The 21,051-nt window shown below is 36.8% G+C and overlaps 1 protein-coding gene across 3 annotated transcripts in view; it reads left to right on the forward strand.

Annotated features, from left to right (window-relative positions):
- The window catches only part of LOC309660798 (uncharacterized protein), a 336,267-nt gene that overhangs the window by 220,642 nt on the left and 94,574 nt on the right, over positions 1-21,051 (forward strand). The window lies entirely within an intron of this gene.

A 21,051-nucleotide genomic window follows, 5' to 3' on the forward strand; every position in this document is an offset into this window, starting at 1 on the left:
TCTACACTTCTTATACTCTCTGTGCCTGATGGTTAAGGTGATTATTTCTGGAGATCTGAATGGCAGACTTGTTAGTGACAAGTCCAAGGTTTGCCCATATAATGTAGGATCTTGAAGGCTTTTCTTTCTCCTCAATGAGTCCATTGTCTAGTAATTGTTATGTGACTTCAAGAAGAAAGCACCTGGTTGAATTCATTAAAACACTAATTTAATGTCAAACAAGTGAAGAATCTCACAGCTGGTTCACTGGGAAGAAATTTGTACCTGGCCACCTGGTGCCGATCCTTTCTCACCTGTGGGGCAAGTGCCTCAGGAAAAACCAGACCAGTCCACACTCTGAACTTGGACTCCCAGCCTCCAGAACTGGGAGAAAATAAAATTCTAGTAGATAAGCCACACAGTTTGTGATACTTTGTTAAGGCAGCCCCATACTGTAATACCCTCAGTATGCACTAGATGTAGCCATATAGGAAGACTTGTATAATAAACTTGAATTTTGCCATCAGGCATTCTGAGATTAATTCAAACTCTTTCTGTGTTTTATTAAAAGCGTTAGGAGAGAGTAATTAGTAGTACCCTCTCATCTTTATAGTAGTTATATTGATCCTATGTTGGTTTTGCATGGCTAATGTGTCACCATTCAGTTATTTATTCAACTCTTGAAGTATGAGATCAGCATTCAGCTCTAAATCAAAAAGCTGACTTTATTACTTACTTAAGAAAGGGAGAACTATGTTTGTTAGGCACAGTCTCGTCAAATAAGACTGCTGATCTTATATAGGATTGTTGAGAAGCGTGGAATTCAAGTATTGGTGAACTGTCAGTGTCAAGAAGCTTGGTCACTGGGATGGGCATGTCGCTGACAGGCGGAGTTTCAGAAATGTATTCATTGACGTGAGGCTATCCTTGACCGACTGGATGTAAAAGGTGGGAGGATGGCAGTGGTCGGTTGGCTTTCAGAAGCAGGTTTGTTGATGTGAATCATCATTGATTTGAGCAAACAAATTTAATCCAGCTCTGGTTGTTACTTTCTACCATGACTATAAAGCAATTAATCTCTTCCTAGGAGTGTGGAACCTGTGACTTGCAAATAGTAAGTGTCAATAAATATTTGCTGAACTAATTGACAAATGAAAGATAGGCCTTTAAACACACAAGTCTGGGTTTCAAGGGAGAGTCTGGGCCTTCAGGAGTCGCCACTATATGGTTGGGATTTAAAGCCTGATTCTGGATAAGCTCACCTTGGGAGTACATGTAGGAGAAAGAGGGTAAGTCGGAGAAGTGATCCCTGGGGCATTCAGGGTTTTGCACGGCTTTCTTCTCTATAGCATGTTAGTTTACAACCTCAATAGCCTGAAAAGTCAAAAATATTAACAAAGGTATAAAACTAATTAAGCATATGGCTTAATTACTATGGCAATTTCTTGTGTTTGCTTTGAGTTCTTTGTAACCATCCTGCATTCCGGGTTACTGAGCACAAAGAAATGAGAAAAGTGATGGTAGGATTCAGTGACCCCTTTTGAGCCCCGAGATAAAACTGAGTAAGAAACATCCACGTTTGTTCCCACCCTCCTCTCCCCAAGTTGGAGCATAAATAGAAAATTCGTTGGAAGACAGTGTTCTTTCCAGAAAGCAGAGATTACAGAAAAAATAGTGTTAGAGCATGACCCCTCCCATCCACTGGGTGATGAAGGGCAGCTTTCAACTCTTCCTGCTCCAAAGTCTTTCTCAGGAAAACTGGGAGCAATTTAAGCCCAAGGGATGGCACCCACTTCCTGGCCTAGGGGTGTCCCAAAGGTCCGTTCCACGGTGTGGGTGTTCAACGCTGGTCTTTGGGGAGAACGTAGTAGGAGTAGCCTGAGTCCACACCAGCAGGTGGATGAGGGTAGATGGGGTTGCCTGGGAGTAGGCAGTGAGCTTCGGAACTAGAGGAGGCAGGGCGTGCTGTCACCACAGCAGACTGACAAAACGAAAGAAAAATCAGCCTTGGTGGGATGCACGTAGACCAAGAATGAGGCCAAAGGGAAGGCAGTGACCTTGCCCCCATGGCATTACCCATCCCAGAAAGCTGTGCAATCAAATGTTTCATTGGAGAGCCAGTCATAGGCTGCTTTCTTGACTCGTGTACTAGTTTAAGCAAACAAGGGAGTTTGTTGCCTCTACCATCCAAGACAGAGAATGCACAGGGATGGGGATGGGCCTTTGGAATGACTGAAATCCAGGGTTCAAGTGCTGCCATAGCCCTCACTCTGCATCTTTTATTAATGCTTCACTTTAAAGCAGTGTGTGAATTTGCCCAAGCTACTTCTCCCCACGAGGACGTAATCCAGGCTACCAGAAGAAACCATGGCTTATATTTCTCCAGCTTCATCACTGGAGCAAAATGGAACGTGTCTCCTTGATCCCAGTTCAATATAATGTTACGGGGTGGACTCCGCACATGACCAGTTATGGTTTTGGGGGTGGTGATTGGCAGCCCCGTGGACATGAGGGGACGCGGTACCCAGACAGTCGTGATGGTTTTCCTGAAAAAGCAAAACAAACCAAACCCACTCTGCAAACCAAGCCAAGACAAATTAAATACAGGGAGAAAATGGAGTAACACTGTAATGACTAGAAAATTACATCACATTTCGTATAACCTTGTGATACTGGTTCCATTTCTGATGGTTTGTATTGCTGTATTAAAAGTAGGAGGAGGGTATGTTAGATTAGGAATTGAACGAGGTAATAGAACTTTTGTGGTTTAGTGATTTATCTTTATATCTCAAGACTCAGACTGAAATGAGAAGGTATATTTTCTATTTTTTTGTTAGCTTTTTATTTTTATTAATTGAAGTATAGTTGATTTACAATGTTGTGTTAGTTTCAGGTGTACGGCAAAGTGATTCAGTTATCTATCTATCTATATAGATAGATAGATTCTTTTTTTAACATCTTTATTGGAGTATAATTGCTTTACAATGTTGTGTTAGTTTCTGCTGTGTAACAAAGTGAATCAGCTATATGTATACATATATCCCCATATCCCCTCCCTTTTGTGTCTCCCTCCCACCCTCCCTATCCCACCCCTCTAGGTGGTCACAAAGCACCGAGCTGATCTCCCCATGCGATGCAGCTGCTTCCTACTAGCTATCTATTTTATATTTGGTAGTGTATATATGTTAATGCTACTCTCTCACTTCATCCCAGCTTACCCTTCCTCCTCCCCATGTCCTCAAGTCCATTCTCTATGTCTGCGTCTTTGAGTTATTTGTAGTGAGGTGGATGGATCTAGAGTCTGTCATACAGAGTGAAGTAAGTCAGAAAGAGAAAAACAAATACCATATCCTAACACATATATATGGAATCTTAAAAAAAAAAAAATCCTTCTAATGAACCTATGGGCAGGACAGGATAGATATATTCTTTTTCAGATTCTTTTCTGTTATAGGTTACTACAAAATACTGAGGATAGTTCCCTGTGCTATATAGTAGATATATTTTCTATTTTATAAGTTAATATAGATGTTACATATCCAAACATTCAAATTATTTATGCATCATATAAGGAACAAAAAGGCCTATTTGGTTTCATCAGAAATTAACTGCATAAGATAATAACTCAGTTATTTGAAGAATATTTCATAAAACAGCTTATGCAATGAAAACAATTAATCAACCCCCCTATATATTAAGTATCCAATTTATAATCTGTTTATAAAAAATTAAGTTTTAATTTAAGCAATCTAGTCAGTTGGTCTACATAGTAGACAATTCTGACATTTGATGGATCTAATCAAATTGGAGACATAAAAATTGTAACATATCTGTAGGGTCAAAATGCAAAATTATCACCATGAAGGCAGAACACTGGTTGCTGGTTTCCAGGGGATTGTAAGTGGGAGGGAGTGGGGAAGAACTGCTTCATGGCTAAGGGATTTTGCTTTTGGAATGATGGAAAAACTTTGAACTTAGGTACAGGTGGTGGTCACACAACATTGGGAGTGTACCAAATGCCACTGAAATACTTACTTTAAAATGGTTAATTTTATATTTTGTGAATTTCACCTCAATAAATTACTTTTTCTAAAAAAAAATCAATTAACTGCATAATGGGTCCATAATGAAATCAATATCGTTAGTGCCTTTGGGATATTGCTGATACTGTTTTTTAAAAAATTCAAATACGAAACTTCCCTTGACACACAGCAGAATTTTAGGTGAAATTTGTCTGTCATCTATCAGTGTGTACACAAAGAATTCAACGACTTGAAGTGAGTTTACAAAAACTATCCCATACTTCTGCAAACAACAACAACAAAAACTGTTTAGGTTCAAGTAGCAGTGAGAATAAGTTCTAGAATGGCTCCTTTTCATAGTCTTTCAGATTATGCCAAATGTTTCTATAAAACAAGGAGGCAGCAGTTTGAGTGACATATGAAGCCAGTCTTGTGATCGTGTATTCACCCTTCACAATTTTCAGTTGTATTTCTCACTATCACGCCTGTGAGGAAAGACCAACACTGACAGCTGCGGTGGGATTTGTGATCTATTGTAAATTCAGAGCCACAGCCCAGGATCATTATCACATATAAAACTGTCATAATTTTAGTTGAATTCTTTACTTGTTAAAGATGGTTGCCCTGAGGGCAACTCTTACAGTTAGATTTAATTTTACAATGGTCATTAAGTGACCAGATGACTCATTTACAAAGGGCCAGTTTGTAATGCAATTAGGGGAGAAATAAAATCCTAGTATTTTAAAACTTTTCATATTAGATCCAAAGACTAAACTGTAGTTCCTGTGTGAGTGTGTGTGTGTGTGTGTGTGTGTGTGTGTGTGTGTGTGTGTGTTGTGTGTTTTGATAAAGAATAGCTATTCCAGGGTGGTCTAGGAGAATTTCCTTTGCCATTTAGAGAAATGAAGCTGAACTTTATAATTCACATTTGTTTGTTTTTTTCATTAGCTAGACAACAGTTTATGTTTCCTCATCATTGTATAAGACATGGTCAAGAAAGAAAAGTCCTGTCATAGATATCAAGGAAAAAGAATCAGGGAGTCTTCCCACAAGTGGCTTTTTATACCCTCCAACTCATGCATGTCACCCTGGTGACAGCTGTGGATGCAGAATTGAGAAAACAATAACAAAGCTTAATGAGATTTGTAAATTATTATTATAAAAAAACCCTTCAAGCACCAAGCTCAGTTTTGCAGTTGTGTAAAACTCTATTGCAGAAGGGACTTGGTTTAGAATAAATAACATTTTTCTTTCCTGCAAAGAAACAGAAAATTTAACAGATCTTTCTGCATATGAATTGTTAAAAATCTCTTATAGTTGAGTGTCATAAGCTGAATTATGATACCCCTAAAGATTTTCCACATCCTAATCCCTAATCCCTGGAACCTGTAAATATATTACCTCACATGGTACAAAGGACTTTGCAGCTCTGATTAAGTTAAGGATCTAGTAATGGGGAGATTATCCTGGATTATTTGGGTGGACCTGATGTCCCCAGTCACAAGAGTCCTTATAAGAGGGAGCAGGAGAGAGCACCTTGTAAATGTGATGAAGGAAGCAGGAGATGGGAAGGACACCAGGAAGGGGCCACAAGCTAAGAACAAAGCTGGTTTCTAGAAGCTGGAAAAGACAAGGAAAGATACATACACCCCAATGTTCATTGCAGCACTATTTGCAATAGCCAAGACATGGAAGCAACCTAAATGCCCATCGACAGATGAATGGATGAAGAAGATGTGGTACATATATACAATGGGATACTACTCAGCCATAAAAAAGAATAAAATAATGCCATTTGCTGAAACATGGATGGACCTAAATATTATCACACTAAATGAAGTAAGCCAGACAAAGACAAATATCATATGATATCACTTACATGTGGAATCTAAAAAAAACTATACAAATGAACTTATTTACAAAACAGAAATAGATCCATAGGCATAGAAAACAAACTTCTGGTTACCAAAGGGGAAAGGGAGGGAGGGGAGGGATAAATTAGGAGTTTGGGATTAGCAGATACACACTACTATATATAAAATAGATAACCAACAAGGGCCTACTGTATAGCACATGAAACTCTACTCAGTATGTTGTAATAACCTGTAAGGGAAATGAATCTGAAAAAGAATATATATATATATATATAAAACTGAATCACTTTGCGGTACACCTGAAACTAGCACAACATTGTAAATCAACTATACTCCAAGAAAGAAAGAAAGAGAGAGAAAGAAAGGATGGAAGGAAGGAAGGAAGAAAGGAAGAAAGAAAGAAAGAAAGAAAGGGAAAAAGACAAGGAAATGGATTCTCCCCTGGAGGCTTCAAATGAACCAGTCCTGTGGACACGTTGATTTTAGCTCCATAACATTCATTTTTGATTTCTGACCTCCAGAAGTGTAAGAGAATAATTTTGTTATTTTAAGTCACTGTTTGTGGTAATTTGTTACAGTAGCAATAGGAAACTGAGTTAATGCTGTGGCATTTACACAGAAATTTTTGCACCATTTCGTGTGCAAGAGTAAAAACCAAGGAGTAGCACCGATTACTTTTATTTTGATTGCTTGTGTTATCACCTTAAGAATAGGGCTTCCCTTCTGAGAGCTGAATTGATGCTAAGGTGATTGTTTACTTAATTAACTAACTCGTGCATTCAACAAATAGATATTGAATACCTGCTATGTGCTTGGTAAACAAAACAGACGTGACTCATGCTTTCACATGGAATAGTGGGGACCACAGGAAGCCTGAAATGAATGATTTCACATTAATTTGTTATATTTTTATATAGCTTATAGTACCATAAGTGTTCAAAACAGGGAAACTGATTTAGCCTGTGATATTAGGGAATGCTTCCTTGAAGAAATATTGCTTTGTTGAGACATATGAGTAGGAGAGAGAGTCTTTTGGCTATTAAAAAATAATTTTATAACTTTATTTTAAGAGATTTTAGAAGGGGTTCATGGCTTTTAAGAAATACGTGGTTGCAGTGTGCTTTGGAAGGAAAAAGAAATATAGAAATACCAGTGATGAGCTATTTAATCAGCCTAGAAACATGATAATAGTGTATTCTGGTAGAATGGTGTCAGTGGGGATGAAAAAATTAAAGAGAAATTTAGGATACAGAATGAACAGAAAGGGGAGGGGCAGGTAGAATGTGAAGAAACACTCGATACATACATGCCCAAATTAAGCAATAAAGAAACATGTTAGCACCTTGCTTGTTCTGCAACATTTCATATAAATAAAATGAAATATACATATAAATATTTACATATAAATAAAAATGCAAAATTTTAAACCAAATATAGACAGAAACCACCCTTTAGAAAATTCAAGTTTGTTATTACTGGAGTGTTAGGAGGAATTGTGGGGAACAGGATTGGAGACGGAGACAGAGGTCCCTTTGTGAGGCTTTGAGGGTCATGACAAGGAGCGTGGATCCAATCTCACAGCACAGCACGCCATGGAATGGTTTATGAGCAGGAGGACGGACTTGTGCTTTAGATCTCTCATGGCAATGAAAACAGACTAGGGGGCTTCCTGTCAAGAGGGAAGAAGGCCACGTGAGAGGCGCTATGTATGAATGAGTTTGCAGTGCTGCAGGCTTGAGGTACTCTAGGTATGCACCTTCAAGAAATTCTTCAGAGCCCATGTGGAGCTCAGAAGTGGGTCTTTCCAAAGGCTTGGGCTGTGGGAGAAGGCCAAGAAGATTTCAAGTGTTCAAGATGTGTCTGATAGCAGAGGTGGTGGGGGAATTAGATGAGAGTGAGAGAGAACACTACAATGACTTCCAAATGTCCAAGTGTCCATCTTGGGTGGCACCACCAGCTAAGGTAAATAATACAGAAAGGGCAGTCGATGTAGAAGAGAGATCATGAGTGAGAAGGATGAGCTAGCTGTTTATCTCATAATATTTTATTTAAATGGTTCATGAAGGAAATATAACATCATCAGTAATGTCTTTCCATTTGTGGCATATGTCAGAGTGAAGATGTGATACTATATCTTTGGAAATAAAACTTGATTTCAATGTTCATTCCTGGCACCCTAACGTGTTATTTTACCATGAATTCATAGATATATTTTCAATAGCATTTCTATAATTTCTTAGTCATTTTCAGAAACTTGGCTCCAATTTGAGACTTTAAGAGTTATACGGTGATACCTGGAATTAGTTGTGTGTTGGAACTGGCTTGTACCATTTCACAAAGAACGGATTGATTAACTTTCAGGAATTTAGTGAACCATTTGTTAATAACCCAGCCATTATTAAATTATAAATTGTTTAAAATTATAACTAAGTTATATCAAAAACAAAAGTAATAAATATTCAAAACCCATCACTTTCTAATAATTTTATTATATTTTACTATTATTCCAGCTCTGGAGGTTATTTACATCTATTGCATCTGTATGGTGGAAAATTTATATAATCATATGCTACTAACCATGTCTTCCAAACTCCATTGCCAGTGATATAACTCTGATAGCTGGAAACTAGTCATGACAGGAGTATTTACATCATGGAAATCAGCAAATGCTACAAATCAGGGCTTGATTGATTGTTTTGTTCATTGGGTAAAATTAAGAAAACAATAGAGAGAAGGTTAATAATGCACGTTAAACTCTAAGAGTGTGCATGTCTGTAGCCATTGTGCTGCAAAAAGCAACAACAACAAAAAAAGGGGAAATATTCTGCCAGTATTTGAAAATTATTATCCTATTCAGCAAAGAATTTGCTCACATTATAATAGAATGAATGAAACTCCAACACAGATCTTTGTTTCACTTTCGTCCTAATTATTAATGTAAATGAAAATATCAACCAACATTCATCTTAAAATCGTACTTATCACTTGCAACCAAAGTTTGGCTACTGATAAAAACATTTGGCAAAAATCAAAGAAAATATTCTCTGAGAATCGGTTGTCTAAATGGGATTTACATAACAGTAATGCATATTTTATTATTTGTAAGTTGTGTGATATACAGCTTTATTTCAGTAAACTTTGTGATAAACTTATGTACCATGTAAATAGGCAGAATTTTTTTTTCTTCAGAGAGCTTGTTAAACATTTGCCAGCCTGGAAATATATCCACAGAAGATACTGAAAGTACCATTGTGCAGTTTTAAATTGGAACATAGGTCTACTGTAAAAATTCCCAGAGTCTTAATTCTCTTTTCTATTGATTCTAATCCTTATGATAATGGCTTGAGGTTCTCCAGGAAAAGTATGACTTGGACTCATCTATCCTGGATACCATCTCAAGAAGAAAGAAGAGCTTTCTGTTGTGTAACCTTCTCCTTGGACTCAGCCTGGATATGCTGGGAAAAACAGAGGAAGAAGGGCCAGACAGAAACATTGTAATCACCAAGGCCCATGTCCCCTGTAGCTGTGGCCCCTAAGAATGATGGGGTAATGCAAAATATGGCAGAGACCAAAGGCATCGAGCAAGCCCAATGAGCAGCTAGCATAGGGATTTCCTTACGCCCTTTTAGTATTATTGGTTTACTTGGGTTTTTGACTACATCTGGAGTCAGTTTTGGTACTTGAATTATCCCAGAGTAATATCTGTTCTGTCATTGTTTTTAAATTAATTGTTCTAGCTTCTCAAGTTGAATGCTTATTTGTTTTCTACTTTAATTTAATACAAAAATATGTAAAACCATAAATTTTCTTAGGAGCAAATTTTTTACCGTGTTCCCAAATTATTGACATGTTAATTATAATCATTTGTTTTAAAGTTTTTGTCTGTCTCAAAATATTTGTTGCCGCACAGAAATGAAAGTTGCCTGTTGGAATAAACTGTGTAGTAAGTAGGCTGATCATCAACGTAATATTGGTAAGAACACAAATTCTTTCTCGGTGTTCCACCATTTTGTGTCAGTTTCATCTTGAGACTGGCTCTATTCTTTATCACAGCTAGTTGCTTTCTTGGTCACATGCAACAAGACAGATTGAGAGAATTTCTCCTGTAACCATGACATATAAGTCCTTTCCTCCAGATTGGACCACTATGGTCACATGACCAACACCTGAGACAAAAGCAGACACAAAAAGCCAGCTTTTGGTGGGCTCAGACTAATCAGAATCCATCCTAAATTTGGAAATAGATTCAGCCTTCCTCAAAACACAAATTTCTGAAGAGATAGAGGAGATACACAATAATATGGGGTGAAAGAAGAGGGAGAAAGATGCTGGCTAGGAACCCACCTTGGTCTTTTTCATCAGTTTATGCCTTTTATGTTGCTTTATGTGGGTTTTAAATTTGTTATTATTGCTATATGAATGCCTTTTATGTTAAGGATAGATATTGAGCTGAAATATATGCTTATTTTTAATTTATTTAATTTTATTTTTTGATTTTTTAATCCAAAGTTTACAATTTTATACAGCTAGATCTATCAATTAGAACTTCTTCTATTTCATCAATTTGTAGAAGTTTTTTTTCATTGATAGATATTTTCCTTATGGATGGTTCCCATAAAAATTATTTTGGTGTGTTATATGTAATGAAGCTCACGTTTATTTTGTTTTCCAAATTGTTAATCTGTTTTCTGGTTTCATCTACTAAGTAGTCCTTCCTTTAGCCACTGGATTTTTTAAATGAGAAGAGGGAGGTATTTAAAAATTTTTGTATTCAGTGAGGATGTCACAAAATAATTTGTGATCTGTCATGAAAGATAGTTCAGCATATTGGTGTTCAAAGTTGACTTTCCATCTTTATCGGTTAAAAACCAAAAATACGTAGATCACCTAATGTGTGCCCTGTGATTTCTGTATATTATCTTATTTAATATTTACAGCAATTTTGGGGAGCTAGTAATCTTTCTCATCTTATGGGTGAGGAAACCAACAGGTTAAGTAACTTGTCCAGAGTCTTATAGCCAGGAAGTGAGGTGGTACACCTAGGATGTCAACAAAAGATGCCAGGGCTGTCTGCTGGTGACACACTTAAGGGTACTGAGGCTTCCTTACATAAAAGTCAGCTGAGACATTTGTGAGGAGTCTAAATATTAAAGCATCTTATTAAAAATACTCTTGGAAATTTTTCTTCTACCCATTTCTGCCTCATTTTTTTTGTAGCTAAAAAGTTGGTAAACAATTATTATTTTATTGCCATGTCCCTGCACCCTACCCCCTGTAAGGTGAGATATCCATGATAATTTTGGTCTTCAAAATACACTTGAACAGACTGAAGTTTCAATGATTCATTACTTTCCAAATCACTGTTCAATCCAGCAATATACATGAATTTTTCCCTCCTGAAGTGGCTCAAAAGAGTTTACTCTTTATGGAAGAAAAGCATAGCAGAAATGTGATCGTTGTAGGCATAGCTTTCACTTTGCTTCTGGGATAGGTACATCCCATTCTTAGGTGCTTAGGTGGCTCTAAGCATCTATAACGTGATATTCTAAGAAAATAATAAATTCACTTTGATATTTCTCTCTGTCTCTTTCAATGCAAATATCTGGTATATTCAAATGATATAAGAGACCGTTAAACTTTTTTATAAGTCAATTGCCTATTGATTCCAAGACAAGGGTCACTGATAGATGATGCCATTCCTGGAATCCTAAAAGGCAAGCATTCCATGAAATCAATTTTAGGAGTTAACGTAAAGAAAATTTCTCTTTATTAAAGGACTACAATGCTTTTGTCTATCAAATAATAAATAAAACACACAGAATTGACTGCATTACTAATTTTGCTTTGTCTTCAGGGTAAGTTCAGACCTAAATGTCATGTTAGCTCAGAGTTACTGCATTCGATTTCATGGTTACCATGTTTACTTCTACCTATATAAAATGGCTTGGAGTTTTATATGTATACTTTTTAACAGCCTTATAATAAATATACCCTTTCTTATAAGCCAACTCAAATCCAATTTAAGAATCAGGAAAAAAGATGTACGTTAAACATTATCAGATATATTCTTCTTCCAAATGTTGGGATTTACTAGACTACCAAAAAGCCAGCTTTTCAGATTCTGCCTTCTAATTGGTTTGCTTTGCAACAGAATGAAAAACTCTCTGGATGAATGCCATAGAAATTCAATTAGCTAACATCAGTTTCAACAGGATATTGAAGCAGCTCAGACTATTCAAATGTCTGAGTGGAGAATAACTTCAGCCACCTGCTTAGAATGGAGAATAGATCTGTGGTAGAGTTTTAAAACCTTTTTTATCTCATCTCACTTCTACCAAACAAAGAAACTTAAAACTGAAACTAAAGCAAAATCAATTAAGCAAACCACATATGTAGCACCCAGAATCCCATCTTTCTCATCGGGACCTTGCTTGCTGTGGTCCATGGCAGTGAGGTACAGCCCTCCATCCAGACTTTCTTAATTGCTGCAACATTCCAGCCACTTCTCCCTATCTATGTGCCTAAACCACTAAGGGATGCAAAACAAACAAAAACAAAAACAACCACCTAAACTTAAGAATACTAAACTACTTCCCCACCAGGTACTCATGATTCTGACTTAGAACACAGGGCGCCATCACCTAAATGATAATTAACACCTTATCTTGAAAATAGACTCAGCACATAAGGACTTCATAGCCTGATGGAAATTATTGGTATAAATACATTTGGAGATATTTGACACACACAAGCATAACTTTTGATGGATTTGTGACAACAAATGTATCACAACTGTTTTATAATTCATCCCTCAATTGAGGTGTGTCATCTTGGCTTAGAAATGTGTATCTTTGCTTAGGAACAAATAATAATAAAAAAAAACAACCATTTGTTCATGGATCTATAATAGAAACCATTGTGTCTCTTAGCCCTTTAAAAAACATATTATGAGTTTCAAAGCATCTCTTTAAGTAACTGACTTTGAGAGTTTCTAACTGGAGAATTTGATGTCTTGACATACCTTTTCCAGAAACAAGAGGTGCCTTCTTGGTTTTCAGTTTGGAGTTTCTGCAGTCTGTCAGCTACCTTTATGGAGGAGGGAGCTATATTTGGAAAGGAGTCAGCAAACCTCAGATTGTAATTGTTTTCTCTGCCAAAAACACAGAGTTCTGCTGAAGCCTTGACAGCTGTGCCTTGTCATGGAGAAAAATCTTCAACAGGAAAACAAAGAAACATTTATCCCTATCATATATTCTGCTCTAGCAGTGTGCATAATCTGTCCATCAGTTTAAAAACTGTGTACATAATTTTAAATAACTCTACCAAGAAGCAACAATATTAAAGTTTTTTCTTCCTATTTGGCTTTTAAAAAATCATAAAAATGTTTTGGTTGGGGGAAAAGAGAAGATAATTATAGATAGATCATTTTCCAGTATGTCAGGGGGCAGAGTTACAAAAAAGTAGTTTTTCAGTTTTTATGGGAGCTTATTCCTATAGATGACACATGGAATTTAGGCATTTTCATCATTTCTATAGTCAGTTAAAATAAAAACTCTACTGTTATGCTATTACACCTTCAGTTTAAAGTCTAGAATTACTTGCACGATTGTTCATGACTCTTTGCTTCAAAAGCAGGAATTTGTATTTTGGCAAAATGGTTTCCTAAAAAGTCTGACTACAATTCAAACTCTTTCTCTCAAAATGGTGTTAGGGAGAATAAATATGAGCATTTTGGAATATTAGAAATCAGTGGACTCCTGAAATAAAAAGTTGATTTACACAGATTTTTGGAAATGCATCCAGAAATCAGAATGCATGTTAATAATTTTAGGTAAGAAAAGACACTCTCTTTGGACCCAAGTGCTGGAACACCCATCACAGTTTCTCACGTGGACACAGTTTAAGTGCAGCTGGGATGGTTTCCTCCAGAACCTCAGTGTGCCAGTCATAGTACATGATGCTCTTTTTCTAAAACTAAATAAATCTAACTTCAAATGATAGGAAATGCAAGCTCAGTTCTTTCTTTATCTGCAAGCTAATCATGGGACAATTACTAGAGGTCTTACTTAGAGCCCTGCAGAAGAGGAGGTCCCTCTGTGCTTTAGACATGGGTAGTGATGTCCAAGCTGCCATGATTCCTTGAAAGTGAGAGGCCTGCCATGCTGGGGGCTGGGTGGGCACATCTGTCAGGGCTAAGCGTGCGGGAGCCTCTGCCCAGCCTTCTCTGGGTCCCTCAGTTGATCACATGCTATTTCTTTTCTCTCTGAGTACTTGTGTACCTGAGGACCCCAAGTGGGAGCGAAACGATGTTTTTCCCTTCTGGGGAACCCACAGTCTTCTCTCATTTTCCCAGTTGTGAAAAGTCCCTTGCTCTCATCTCTTTTTGCCTTTCTCCTTTCTACCTCAGAACTACTGAGCTAGTAACCTCCTCATTGGGGTTACTCTTTGAAAACAAAAAACAAACCAACAAAACTAAGGAATCCCCCTGCCCTCAACAGGGTTATTCTACTTTTCAACCTATAATATAAGCAAATAGGAAAGGGCACATTAAGGAGAGACAGCTTTTCCAGGAAAATGGGAAGGGGGGAAAACACAAGAGAAAAACAGCAATTCATACCCACAGAATTATCTTTCTAGTTATGTGAGTTTGGGCAAGTTATTTAAACTCTCTGTACCTAGGTTTTCTCATCCATAAAATGGGATAATAAGTATACCTACGATGAAGATGAATGTCTGTAGTACACTCAGAACCATACCTAACACATCACGTAGCTATTATTAATATTCTTGTTCTTATTTTTGAGACAGTATAGCAGAGTGCAGGAGAGAACTGCACTCTGCCTGGGTTAATGCCCGTGAGCCATCTGAATTTGGGCAGATTAACCTGTCAGAATGTCAGTTTCTTTGTCTGTAAAATGATGGGGATGATAAACAAGCCAGCTCATTTTGGGGAGTGGAAAGTGCTTGGGAAGGTGCCTTGTGCAAAGAATTCAAAAAAATCTCTTGATAACAATGTATCTCCTGGCATACCAGTCTTAGACCAAATACGTGTATCATATATCACAATCCAGTGAGTGGGTATGATATAATCTCATGATATTATACATGTTAGTGAACACAGAATAATCAATTTTTTTTAAAGATTATTTTGATGTGGACAATTTTTAAAGTTTTTATTACTTTGTTACAATATTGCTTCCTTTTTATGATTTGGTTTTTTGGCCCTGAAGCATGTGGCATCCTAGCTCCCCAACCAGGGTTCGAACCTGCACCCCCTGCATTGGAAGGAGAATTCTTAACCACTGGACCACCAGGGAATTCCCAATGAATTTGTTTTAAATGTCTTCTGAACTTGATAAAATGAGTTACAGAGCAAAAACTAAAAAAATTTTTTGAATTGTTCTGAGCTTTTGCCCTCTTGCATTGATTAAAAACACCACTAACAGCAGCAATAAATCTAAGGTCTAGGTAGTTCAGAGTTGTGGATATAGTTGAACAAATTCTGGGGATAAATGATCAACTTTTAATAAAGGATGTGTTTAAATTGAGTAAAGTCAGACTTTGAGTGATGTTTTTTCCAGAACAAGTATTGGATTTTATACCACTGAAAATGTTAACTTTTATTGTAGCTATAAAATATATTTTGGAATTTTCATACAGTAGAGAGTTTGAAGGTTTTAAACATAACTTTTAAACATAACAGTTACCAAAGGGGAAAGGAGGGGAGGGATAAGTAAGAATTTGGGATTAACAGACACACACTACTGTATATAAAAGAGGTAAACAACAAGGACCTACTGTAGAGCACAAAGAACTATATTCAGTATCTTGTAAAAACTTATAATGGAAAAGAATCTGAGAAAGCATATATATATGTATAACTGAAACACTTTGCTGTTCACCTGAAACTAACACACACACACACACACACACACATGCACAAAAGGTACCTGACTTTTATACTTTTTAAAGTTATACTTGACATAACTTTTAAATTCAGTGTTGTTTTATACTTTGAGCAATTTTGTACTACTTAATAGGCTGACACACATGGTAAGTTGAAAAAAATGTTCACAATTTAAAAACAATAAAATAAGGCAAGATTTAAAATACTGTTGATAATAATTGCTTTTTAAAAATCAGAGGAATTATACTGCTTTTAATCTTTCAAACAAAATACCTGCTTCTGCTTGATGAGCCATAACCAGAGTCGAAAGATCTTCCAATGGCACGTTTTCACTAGTAAACTCTTTCCACAATGATGGCGCATGCAATGAGAAAACCTCAGTGGTGTACCAGATAAGGCTTTCGTTCGCTCACCAGTTTGTGCATCTGGATCTGCTACAGGTGTTTTGCTCCCTGGGTCAGCGTGGGTCGCTTTGCTGCATGTGTTCTTCATCTTCCTTTGGCCAGCAGGTGGATATCCTGTGCTCTCCTTGTGAAGACAGCAGAGATGCAAAAAGGAGTGCCTCCCTGGACAAGCTCATATCACACTCTTGCTTGTTTGACCAACACAAGTCCCAGGGTCAAGACCAAAGTCAAGGGCTGAGAACAAAACATTTACCCTCCTCTCCCAAAATGAGGCCATCCCAGGGGGTTGGATGTAGAGAAGGGTGAAGTCTTGTGGCCAATTATTCAATCTGCCACATGTAGTTACTGCTACAAAGTTAGAAAAGCTAACTTAGAAGGGCATCATTTATGGAAGAAATTGATGGAGTCAAAGTTTGGATACCGTGGATGGACACTTCCGGTTCTAGGCTATATGACAGACAATGACTATAGTATATCACACCTGGAGCCCTGAATGGCTTTCATCCTGGAAGGTAATAGTAAAGTGCTTTGTAAGCAAAACTAATGGATTTGGCTCTGGAAAGCATTCTTCATGTTCTGTGATGCATTTTGAAGTTACTGAAAAACACGCCTAGAAACTAATTGGTTACTTTCACTAATGAGTAAGTAAATATTTTCTTTATAGTCCAGTCTGCTTAGTATATTCTAGCCTCGAAATTATTAATATTTTCTATTCTGAAGTGACAACTTTTAGGGTATTCAAGGGAATTCATCTTGTGTGTGTGTGTGTGTGTGTGTGTGTGTGTATACACCCTGTTTTATTCCCTCACTCCCCAACCTGTATGCACATCTTTTCTCTTAGTGGCCAGCATACTCTAGCAGGAAAAAGCAGGACCTCATATCATTGTCTATTTTTTATTTTTTATTGGGCAGCCTGAAAATACTTATGCTCAGGGGCACAATCTAATTTCGTTCACATTTTTCACAATTTCCTTTAATGTTGAATCAAGATTAGGAGGCAATGTCAACTGTTCTCTATGATTAATGGAATGTGGTAATTGGCATTAAGGAACAGACTTTTTAATTTGAGTAGCTACACTCTTTACGGCTGCATTCATAGCTGCTACTCTGTTAGTACTGATCACAACATATTTTTTCTTTTTCTAGTCTACATTTTGGTGCACAAAGAAATCATTAACTAAAGTAAAAAATATCTCTTCTACTGTGTCATGAATTTTCAGCAACAGGAAAAAAAAAGCCAGCAAATTTTCTCATAAATTCTTGCTGTGTGTTTGAAGAGATGGTTGAAGCTCTGCCCATCCGTGGCTTTATCCAACTCTAAAGTGGAATCTCTCTGACATGCATTGGAAGTAGTACTTGGTTTTTCAAATTACATGCTCTTGTCGTCTGGTGCCATTCGAGGAAGGAATTCTGCCAATAACTCGCTGATATTTAACTAATATACATTGTTAGCGAAGTACTTATAATTTTTTTCTTGGTAAAACACTTCCCTGACTGTGTGTGCATTTAAAGTGGAAGGAAGGCACATGAAGGTGATGCTACACAGTTTTAATTTATTTATTAATTTAATTGCATTTAAATGATTAACTTAAACACAGCACTTTTAATTTTTATTCATTTATTGGAACTTTTAAAAAAATTGACTGAAGGATTCTTTAAATTCTATAATGCTTTACAATTTTCAAAAGTTTTACACACATGATTTCACATAATCCCATAGTAACCCTTTTTCTCCCTCTACCCCTATATTGCCCCTCCCTCCTTCCCTCTCCTCACTGGTAACCACTAGTTTGTTCTCTACATCTGTGAGTCTGCATATAGCACTTTTTAAATGCCAGGCGGTGTTCTAAGTGCTTTGAAAACATTAACCCATTTAATCTTCACAATACCACGATAAGGTTTATACTTTTATTATTCCTGTTTTTGCAGGTGAAGAGACAGAACCATGGACAGCCCCCCACAAACTTGTTTTTACACAGAGGAGCTGGCATTCAACACAGGCAGTTTGGCTTCGGGTTGTCTATATAAACATATTTCTTTGTTACAATACCATTGTATTCTAAGTCTTTCAATTTCCAGTGTCTTGGTACACTGAATTGTTCTCATGAAGACAAGATGAGAAGAAAAACTATTGCCTAAGAGCAACCAGTTAGAACAAATTGCTGAGGCAGTAGGTGAGCAGAAAGCAGTGAAAGCAGATTGGAAAACAATAAGCCTAAAGTGATATTATTGGACTGCTCTGGAGTTGGACAGTACAACGCTTGACAATTTGGAAAATGGAATAAGAGACTATTTGGTGAATCAATTATCTATTTAAACTTGTTGGTAGTGAAATTTGAAAAGAAAGTTAAATATGTGAATACATGTTTCTTATAATTAAAAGGAAAAGTAGGTAATCACAGTTCAAAAGGCTACTTTGTAAATGAGAGTTTATAACAGCAGGCATATTTTTTTTTTAAATGCAAAGGACACAAGAGGTGACCCTGTAGTTTTATTTTTTATTTTTTTTAAATATTTTATTCTTTTTTTTTTTTTTTTTGTAATTCTTTGTTTTATTTATTTTTATTTTTGGCTGTGTTCGGTCTTCGTTTCTGTGCGAGGGCCTTCTCCAGTTGCGGCAAGCGGGGGCCACTCCTCATCGCGGTGCGCAGGCCTTTCACTATCGCGGCCTCTCCTGTTGCGGAGCACAGGCTCCAGACGCGCAGGCTCAGTAGTTGTGGCTCACGGGCCCAGTTGCTCCGCGGCATGTGGGATCTTCCCAGACCAGGGCTCGAACCCGTGTCCCCTGCCTTGGCAGGCAGACTCTCAACCACTGCGCCACCAGGGAAGCCCCCTGTAGTTTTAATATGTATCTGTAGCTACTTTTTATTTGTTTTTGGATAATTTCATTTAAGGAACTAAATGCTAACTCTCCTTATTCAATATTACATTTCTTTTGTGTGTTTCAACACACACACCAATGAGATCTGACAGGACGCCCTTCAGTTACCTACTAGCTATCATATATAATAACATGATATAATATTTCAGATGAACATAAATAATTTGTTCAAACTGTGTATTTCTATTTCAAACTATGCATTAACATGGCATAGTTAAATACTTAATAAAGTGGGAAATTCTAAAGATATGAGAATGTGTTGGGTATGTGTGTGTGTGTATGTATGTGTGGGTGTGTGATGGCTTGTGAGATCATTCTCACTGTTTCAGTGTAATTTCCTACAAGTGTAGGAAAGTAAGTATAAATTAAGATCCAGTTTACGCTTCTACTGGAAGTTTCATATTTTTGGTTTCATATACATTATCTTAGCTAAAGCCATGTGTGACCCAGAGGAAAGAAAAAAGAAAACTTTGATAATGTACATATTTGTATTTTAGATCAGGAATTCCAAGTCAGCCAACAAAGCTTAGATGCGAAAGCATATGGTCTATCTTAAACTAAAGTAGCATTTCATAAACACTAAAGAGACTAAGAATGATTGGGAATTTCATTTCACTTCTATGGTGACAAAGGTCTCTTGTTCATCACCATGGCCCCAGGGCTAGAAGAATGCCTGGCACACAGTAGAGTTTCCAAAAATGAATGAATGAATGAATGAACGATGACTGCAAGGATACAGGCTAAAAGGGCTTTGCAAATTGATAGGCGTTTTTTATCATCACCCAAACTGTCTGTAAAGTTTGCTTATTATAAACAAACAAAAAATATGTTAAGGATTCTTGGGCTTTATCTTGTCACCCTGCAAAGTAGTTTTTTTTTTTTTTTTCCTCAAGAAAATGTAGCTCTTCTGGTTGAAGACTGCAGCAAACTCCAGGGGCTAAGTAGATTTCCCAATCCCTTAATTCCCTTCACAGAGTTAGGTTTTGCTAAATTAGCTAGTAGTCAAGTGCAAAGAGAAAAGTTCTCAGAAAGATGGAATTCTACAGTCAAGTGCAGTAAAAGAATAAATGGAAATAGAAGTGCATAAGCTGTAGGTTCCTCAGGGGGGTTGAAACTTGCCTACCAGCTCATTATGGGGAACTCAGACAAAGCACGAATAGCTCTGATCAGAAAAGGACACTTGTTTTAGGACACTAAAAAAGTGAAAACAAGTAAATTCTAAGAAAGAATTTAGCAAAGACCTTCATTGAACATATATGCTCTTTCTTATTTTATTTTTTAATCGAAGTATAGTTGACTTACAGTGTTGTGTTAGTTTCAGGTGTTCAGCAAGGTGATTCAGTTATATATATATAATATTTCAGATTCTTTTCCCTTATAGGTTATTACAAAATATTGAGTATAGTTTTCTGTTCTATACAGTAAGCCCTTGTTGATTATCTATTTTAAATATAGTATTGTGTATATGTTAATCCCAAACTCCTAATTTATCCCTCTCCCCTCCCCTTTGGTAACCATAAGTTTGTTTTCTATGTCTGTGGGTCTATTTCAGTTTTGTATATAAGTTCATTTGTATTTTTTTTTTTTAGATACCACATGTAAGTGATATCATATGTTTGTCTTTCTCTGACTTACTTCACTTAATATGATAATCTCTAGGTTGATCCATATTACTACAAATGGCATTATTTCATTCTTTTTTATGGCTGAGTAATATTCCATTGTATATATGTACCACATCTTCTTTATCCATTCATCTGTTGATGGACATTTAGGTTGTTTCCATGTCTTGGCTATGGTGAATAGTGCTGACATGGACACAGAATTGCCTGTATCTTTTTGAATTATAGTTTTGTCTGGATATATGCCCAGGAGTGGCATTGCAGGATCATATAGCAACTCTTCTTTCAGTTTTTTAAGGAACCTCCATACTGTTCTCCATAGTGGCTGCACCAATCTACATTCCCACCAACATATATTCTCC

Source organism: Balaenoptera physalus, assembly GCF_965194825.1.
Source record: "Balaenoptera physalus genome assembly, chromosome: 5".
Taxonomy (NCBI): domain Eukaryota; kingdom Metazoa; phylum Chordata; class Mammalia; order Artiodactyla; family Balaenopteridae; genus Balaenoptera; species Balaenoptera physalus.